At 47.4% G+C, this 7,935-nt stretch overlaps 1 pseudogene; it reads right to left on the bottom strand.

Annotated features, from left to right (window-relative positions):
• Positions 1 to 1,931: 1,931 nt before the first annotated feature.
• Positions 1,932 to 2,077, bottom strand: LOC132533289 (U1 spliceosomal RNA; annotated as a pseudogene).
• Positions 2,078 to 7,935: the final 5,858 nt, after the last annotated feature.

Raw genomic sequence — 7,935 nt, 5'->3', positions numbered from 1 at the left:
ATAATTAATTTAAACATAAAAATAAAAACAAAACCAGGGGCCAGGAGGTAGGTAGCGCAGCTTGTTAAGTGCACGTGGCACAAAGCACAAGGACCAGTGTAAGGATCCCAGTTCGAGCTCGGGTTCCCCACCTGCAGTGAGTAGATACAGCTGCTACTCTGGTCAAGAGAAATAATATTTTTATTACTTCAAAATGTTATGGCTGGGTGTTGGTGCACCCAAATAAAAGCATACATTAGGGGTTCAGGCGGTAGCCCAGCGGGTTAAGCGCACGTGGCGCATAGCGCAAAGACTGGTGTAAGGATCCCGGTTCGAGCCCCTGGTTCCCCACCTGAGGGGGTTGCTTCACAGGCAGTGAAGCAGGTCTACAGGTGTCTGTCTTTCTCTCCCCCTCTCTGTCCTCCCTTTTTCTCTCCATTTCTCTCTGTCCTATCCAAGAACAGTGACAGCAATAACAACAATAATAGTGAGAGACAACAAGGGCAACAAAAGGGGAAAATGGCCTCCAAGAGCAGTGGATTTGAGTGTAGGCATCTAGCCCCAGCAATAACCCTGGAGGCAAAAAAAAACCACATTACCAAGCTCAAGGTCTCCCTAAATACAGGGCACAAGTTTCACAAGCATGAAGCAGTACTGTAGGTACTCCCTCCTTTCTCCTCTTAATTCCTCTACATCCAATAAAAAAAATATGGGTCGGGGGATTGGCCCAAGATGGCAAGTCAGGTCTGGCACCAACAAGCAGGAAGGAAGGCCCTAGTCACTATGCTGCTTTGTTCATTTTGGTCAAAACTCTGTTTCACCACAGCCAAACACAGTCAAGTGTTGGCAGTCCAAGATAGCCAAAAAGCTGCACAGATTCTAAAAACCTAATTTTTCTTAATAGCAAGGCACTGAGAATTATTTTCAACCTCCCATATCGGTGAAGTTCCTGAGTCTCTTTCGCCAAACTACGTCAATATGTACAGCATATACACTCTAACTTCAGTGTCCTGAGTGTTGGTTTTCTTGGCACCAAACCTTGTGTACAAAGCCCTCTCCTAGCAAAGAGGTAGGTGCCTCAAGAACTTTGGTTATGCAAAACTCAGTCAGAGCAAGGCTGAATAGTAATCTGATCCTTCCTTCCTTTTTTAAGTTTTTTTGAATATTATTTTATTTATTTATTCCCTTTTGTTGCTCTTGTTGTTTTATTGTTGTAGTTATTGTTATTTATGTCATTGTGTTGGATAGGACAGAGAAATGCAGAGAGGAGGGGAAGACAGAAAGGGGGAGAGAAAGACAGACACCTGCAGACCTGCTTCACCGCCTGTGAAGTGACTCCCCTGCAGGTGGGGAGTCAGAGGCTCGAACCAGGATCCTTATGCTGGTCCTTGTGCTTCTTGCCCTTCCTTCCTTTTTTAAAAAGATTTTATTTATTTATTCACTAGAAAGGAGAGAGAGAGAAAGAACCAGACATCACTCTTGTACATGTGCTGCCAGGGATTGAACTCAGGACCTCATGCTTGAGAGTCTGATGCTTTATCCACTGCATCACCTCGCGGACCACGATGATTCTTTCTATAAAAATTAATTAAGGGGGCTAAGTGGTGGCACATCTAGTTAAGCACACACATTACTGTGCAAAAGGCCCCTGGTCGAGCCCCTGCTCCCCACCTGCAGTGGTGCAGAAGGGCTGAAGGTGTCTTACTGTCTCTTTCCTCTCTACCTCTCCCCTCTCAATTTCTTTCTGTCTCCTTCCAATAATATAAATGAAAAAATAAATTAGAAAAGCAGACAAATGGGCTGGGTAGTGGTGCACTTGGTTGAGCGCACATGCTACAGTTATAGTGCCCACCTGCAAGGGGGAAGCTTTGCGAGGGGTGAAGCAGGGCTGCAGGTTTGTTCCTCTGACAAGGACAGAGGTTTAATTGACATTAAAACAACTTGACGGAGTGAAGGGGTCCCCCCAAACACAAATTATGCAGTCGAGTTTCCCACATCTGGGGAAATCTCACGGGCCAACAAACCCCAAGTGCAATGAATAAGCCTCACCTGGGAAAACCCCCTGCCTGATCATGGTCTCTCCTCTACCAGGCATTATTATTATTTTCTACCAGGTATTATGACTTAAGAAGCTGTAGGAACTGAGCAAAAAGTAATGAATGTAAAATGGTATATAAACAGGCAAATGAACCTAGACTCAGGCAGCCCAAGGGTTAAAAGACTGGCCTGTCCCGAAGAAAGAAAACAATTCACAAGATTCAAGACTGTTACAAGAGACAGGCCTGGGAGTCTGTGAGGCAAGAGATAAAAACAAGGGCAGATTCTGAGAAAATAGTCTGGGAACTGAGAGGCAGGAAAAGAGGAGAAAAGACCCCCTCCCCTTCCTCATACCTGCGGGCTATAGATAACTGTCATGTAATCATTTTGTGTGGCTGAACCTTGTCACGTAGCTATGTAGTCTGAAAAGTATAAAGACCTTGATGTAGCTTGGGTACAGGGTCGATTACCTGAGGGCTGGTGTGTCAGCCCCTCGGTAACTCGGCCCTAGCCAGGTAGAAAAATAATAAAGGCTCTTTGTTACTTACATCATCGCAGTCTCTTGGTGCTTCCTTAGCTCTCGCAAAGCACAAGGAGGAGCGGAAGGATCTAGGTTCGAGCCCCCCGGATCCCCACTTGCAGGGGAGTCACTTCACAAGCGGTGAAGCAGGTCTGCAAGCATCTATCTTTCTCTGCCCCTGTCTTTCCCTCCTCTCTCCATTTCTCTCTGTCCTACCCAACAACAACGACAATAATTACTACAACAATAAAACAACAAGGGCAACAAAAGACAATAAATAAACCAGAAGCCACCGACTCTGCTCAGCCGCAGATGCCTCCGACTTTGAAATGAGAGTGACCTCGTCCCCAACCTCAGAACCTCCGGGCACCTCGCACCCAGCTGGCCGCTTGGCTTCCAGCAGCCGCGCGCTCCCTGCGACAAGGTTGAGACCACAGTGCTGTGGGCAGCAGATAGCCAATGGTCCGCCGGTGCGGTTCTCTATCTGCATACCCCCGCCCCTCTGGGCAAACGAGGCCCCTCCCTCCAGCCCAGGCCCCGCCCCCTGAGCGCCTCCTCTCTGCTTGGTCCCGCTGCCTGCAGGGTTGAAGAGTCGAGGCGGAGGGGGCGGTCTACAGCGGACCTGCTGCCTCCTGGCAATCTCTCTGTGCCACTAAACTAAACTTTGCGTTGCTAAGATGTATTTAGCTGTACCTGCAAATGCGAGCCTATTTATTTCCTAAACCCTAGTTTATCTTCTAGCATTCTCAGATACATTACTTTTTTTCAGATACACTATTTTTAAGAGAAATTATTTACTATTATTATCATTAATTATGCTACCTGGATTATCTTTAGGACTGTGTCTACATCACTCCATCACTCGCCAGCTGGCTTGCTTTCAATTCTTATCTCTAGAGGGTGAGAAGCAAGGAGATAGAGGGAGACAGAGGCACAGAATAGAAGACACCACCGCCCGCACTACCTCACTACTTCACCCGGGGCTGGAACCCGGGTCCAGGAGCCTGGTGACGCGCGCACTCTGCCAGCTGAGCCCCTGGCAGCCCCCAGGGCCCAGTCCCCAGTCCCCTGCCGCTCCTGCCGGCGGCCTGTGCTGTTCACTGCGTCCACGAGAGGGCGCCGGTCCCAGGCGCCGCCGGCTCCCGTCGTCCAGGACGCAGCCGCAAAACTGGGCGGCCGCGGCGCGTCCGGGCTGTGCGATGGGGTTCGCGCGCCTGTGTGGGGGTCGGTGCAGCAGGACAGCGAGTCCGAGGAGGGAGAAAACCCCCGACAGGGAGTCGGGCTGTAGCGCAGCAGGTTAAGCGCCTGTGGCGCAAGGCGCAAGGACCGGTGTGAAGATCCCGGTTCAAGCCCCCGGCTCCCCACGTGCAGGGGAGTCGCATCAGAAGCGGTGAAGCTGGTCTGCAGGTTTCTGCAGGTGTCTTTCTCTCCCCCCCTCTATCTTCCCCTCCTCTCTCTATTTCTCTCTGTGCAATCCAACAACAATTACATCAATGATGACTACAACAATAAAACAGCAAGGGCAACAAAAGGAAATAAATAAATAAAAAGATTAAAAGAAAAGAGAAAACCCCCGACAGCAGCCCCTGCCGCGCCCGAGGGACCCAAGTGGCCCCCGAAGTGACGTCATTCGGGAGCCGTGTCGACGGGGCCCGAACGGCCGCCAGGGTCGCGGCGGAGATGGAGCGACGGGAGCTGGTGCTCGGGGACTTGCTGCAGGCTGCTCCCCCACGGCCGCCGCAGGGACAGGCCGCTCGGCCCACTCGCTTCTTCCTTCAGCTTCTGCGGTTCTTTGCCCCGCCCGTCCCGTCCCCAGTAGCATTTTGGGCAACAAATCGGGTTTATTCTTTCCTTCAGATGCACCGTGCTTCTGAGAAAGTTGCACCATTCCAGCAAGTTAAAAGCGCTTTTTTGTTGTTTCATCCGAGCGACTGTAAGGAAGTTGTCACTTCCTTTACATGGGAGACAAGTGACATGACTGCTCCGTCTCCCGTCCGGTGGTGACAGTGAGCCGTGAGAGGTTCGGGAGGAAAAGCGACTTGGGGCCACGTGGCGGCTGCGTGTGGCGAGAGCGCGCGGCTGCGGAGCGGCGGAGCCTGGGGGCGGGGCCTGGAGGAGCCTGGGGGCGGGGCCCGGCGCGGGAGGCAGGAGGCCGAGAGGAACCGCGGGTGCCGCGTGCGGGGTGGGGCGGGGCGGGGCAGGGCGGTTTGACTCCTCCTAGAGGCGCGACGGGAGGAGTTTGTCGCGCAGCAGAGTGGCGCAGCGGAAGCGTGCTGGGCCCATAACCCAGAGGTCGATGGATCGAAATCATCCTCTGCTAGCAAGCTTTTACACCTGGTTCTTTAACGGAAAATTGTGTTGTCGCTGAACTTTCTGAGCACAAAAAGTCAAAGCAATAGGACTAAATCTCTCCTAATTAACTGTTGTTAAAATCAGTTGTCTGAGACTTCTCCCCCAACTTTCCTTCTGATATCTTTTTTTTTTTTTTTTAATTTTAGAGCTCCTTGAACACTTGAAGCCCAGTTTTAGAATTGATCATCTTACAAATCTGAAGTACGTACTGATTGTCACCGAAAGTCTCTGCCCACCCTGATACTCCACTTTCTTCTACGTTCTGCCAACCATTCACCAAACCATTCCCAAACTCTTCTGACTTCTCTAAAGCGAACAAGCCCATAAAAGAGACAGGCTTTACCCGCTGCATTACCGCCCCACTCCCCAAAGACATTTTTTTCTTTTGCTTATGCTTCACCTAGAGACAAATTCCAGAGCATCATTTGGGCATATGCAATTAAACTCAGGGCATCATGTTTGCAAATCCATTGCTTTATCCATTGCACTATGTCTCAGGTCACATCCTTTTGGTCCTTTAAAAAAATTTTGGGGGGGTCGCAAGTGGTGGCTCACTTGGCTGAGTGCACATGTTATGACGTGCAAGGATCCACTTGAAGCTTCATGAGTGATGGAGCACTGCTGTAGGTATCTCTCCCTGTCTCTATCTGTCTCTCCCTCCCCTCTCAATTTCTGTCACTATCCAAAATAAAAAAATAAAATAATTTTTCTTTTTTGTTAGTGATTTTACAGAGTTTCACCAAATTACAGGATTTCAAGATTAGAATTTCACATCCATACATAGATAAGTCAATACACCCACCACCAAAATCTGCCTGTCCCCCCATTACCACCATAAATCTCACAAAGTTAAAAATGTGTTCTGGAATTATTGGAAATCATCTTTTAATATTGTACTGAATTAACATACATTGCAATAACTTATATATATGCATACATTTCCATGTATAAAATGTAAACACTGGTAAATTTTCACAAACAAGATATTTATGTAAATAGCCCATGCTGAATAAAAAAAAAAGTCACTGTAGGAGCTGGAGGGAGAACTCCAGCTGTCTATTTATTTACTTGCTTGTTTTACCAGAATACAGCTCAGCTGTGGTTATTGTGGTGCGGGGGATTGAACCAGGGACTTTGCAGCCTCAGGTTTGAGAATTTCTTTGCATACCATTATGCTGTCTACCCCTGCCCTATTGATTCCTTTTATTTGAACTTTATTTATCTTATTTGATAGGACAGCGATAAATTGAGAGGGGGGAGATAAAAAGAGAGAGACAGAGAGACATCTGCAGCAATGAAGTAGAGTATATAGACATTAAAGGCAACTTTAAGCCACCGGGAAATCCTAAACCCAACCTGGTGTTTGTAAAAGCCCTGGCAGATTCAACGTCAGCTTCTGTTATTTGTAAAAGTCCTAGAGGACCTAGTGGGGGTTGTATTGTTATATGGAAAAGTGGGAAATGTCATGCAAGTACAAACTATTCTACTTACTGTTGAATGTAAAACATTAATTCCCCAATAAAGAAATTTAAAAAAAGTCCTGACAGCCTTTGACCTTTATGAACTCTGCCCATCTCAGTCCTGTATGCATAATGTCAATCTATTTTTTTTTTTGGTCAATTTTTCTTTATGTATAAAAGAGAAATCTTACAACACATTTGGGGTGCAGCAGCTTTGAGTGTTAGCCAGTTCTGGGACTGGCATGCCAGAAAAAAAAAAAAAACTCCAGTAACCCCAAGGTGTCATGACTTTGTTTACCAATTTCCAATTTCACAGCACTGCTTCAATACTCGTGAGGCTTTGCCCCTGCAGGTGGGGAAGGGGGTGGCTCAAACCTGGGCCTTATGCAACCTAATACATGCATTTAACCAGGTGTGCCACCACCTGGCTTCTTGATGGTAGGTTTTTTTTTTAATTGTCTTTATTTATTTGATAGAAACAGCCAGAAATCAAGAGGAAGGGGGAGATAGGGAGGACAGAGAGACACCTGCAGCCCTGCTGCACCACTTGTGAAGCTTCCTCCCTGCAGGTGGGGACCAGAGGCTTGAACCTGGGTCCTTGTGCACTGTAACATGTGCACTCAACCAGGTGTGCCACCGCCCAGCCCCTTCAATAGTAGTTTTATGTATAAATTTTTAGTTCCACTTTGATTAATGTATAGAATCCTGTTTTTCATCATTTGGAATTTGAGTGCTACATAACCATCATATATCAATATTAATAAATGTTCCTTGGGGTTCAGGTGGTGGTACACTTGGTTGAACGTACACTCTACAGTGTGCAAGGACCTGGGTTCAAGCCCCCAGACCCCACCTGTAGGGGGAAAGCTTCACAAGTGGTGAAGCAGGGCTGCAGGTGTCTCTCTGCCTCTCTCCCTCTCAATAACCCCCTTCCTCTCAATTTCTGGCTGCCTCTATCCAAAAAATAATTAGATATAATAAAAAAATAAATGTTTCTTGTACATCTAGTAAATCTGTATTTAGGAAGCAGTGAAGGAGGAACAATAGGACAAAACTGTCTATTGACTTCATGTAATTACACCTATTCAGTCTTCTGAATTTATTCTTTTTTATATTTATTTACTTAGTTTTCCTTTTGTTGTCCTCGTTTTTTATTGTTGTAGTCATTATTGTTATTGATGTCGTCTTTGTTGGATAGGACAGAGAGAAATGGAGAGAGGAGGGGACGACATGGTGAAGGAGAGAAAGACAGACACCTGCAGACCTGCTTCACCGTCTGTGAATCAACTCCTCTGCAGGTGGGGAGCCGGGTCTCCAACTGGGATCATACGCTGTTCCTTGCCTTTTGTGCAACCTGCGCTTAACCCGCTGTGTTACTGCTCGACTCCCCTGAATTTATTCTTTTGTTTGGTAGTGAATCACTTATTTTTTACCAGAGCTCTGCTCATCTCTGCTGATGGTGACGCAAGGGATTGAACCTGGGACATCTGCTGCCTCGGGCATGGAAGTCTTTTGCATAACTATTATACGATCACTATTCAGCTCTAGTTTATGTTGGTGTGGGGATTGAACCTGGAACTCTGCAGT

The sequence above is a fragment of the Erinaceus europaeus genome, chromosome 15, assembly GCF_950295315.1.
Source record: "Erinaceus europaeus chromosome 15, mEriEur2.1, whole genome shotgun sequence".
NCBI classification, from domain to species: domain Eukaryota; kingdom Metazoa; phylum Chordata; class Mammalia; order Eulipotyphla; family Erinaceidae; genus Erinaceus; species Erinaceus europaeus.
The sequence above is the reverse complement of the archived record's forward strand: the minus strand, read 5'-3'. Positions and strand labels throughout refer to the sequence as shown.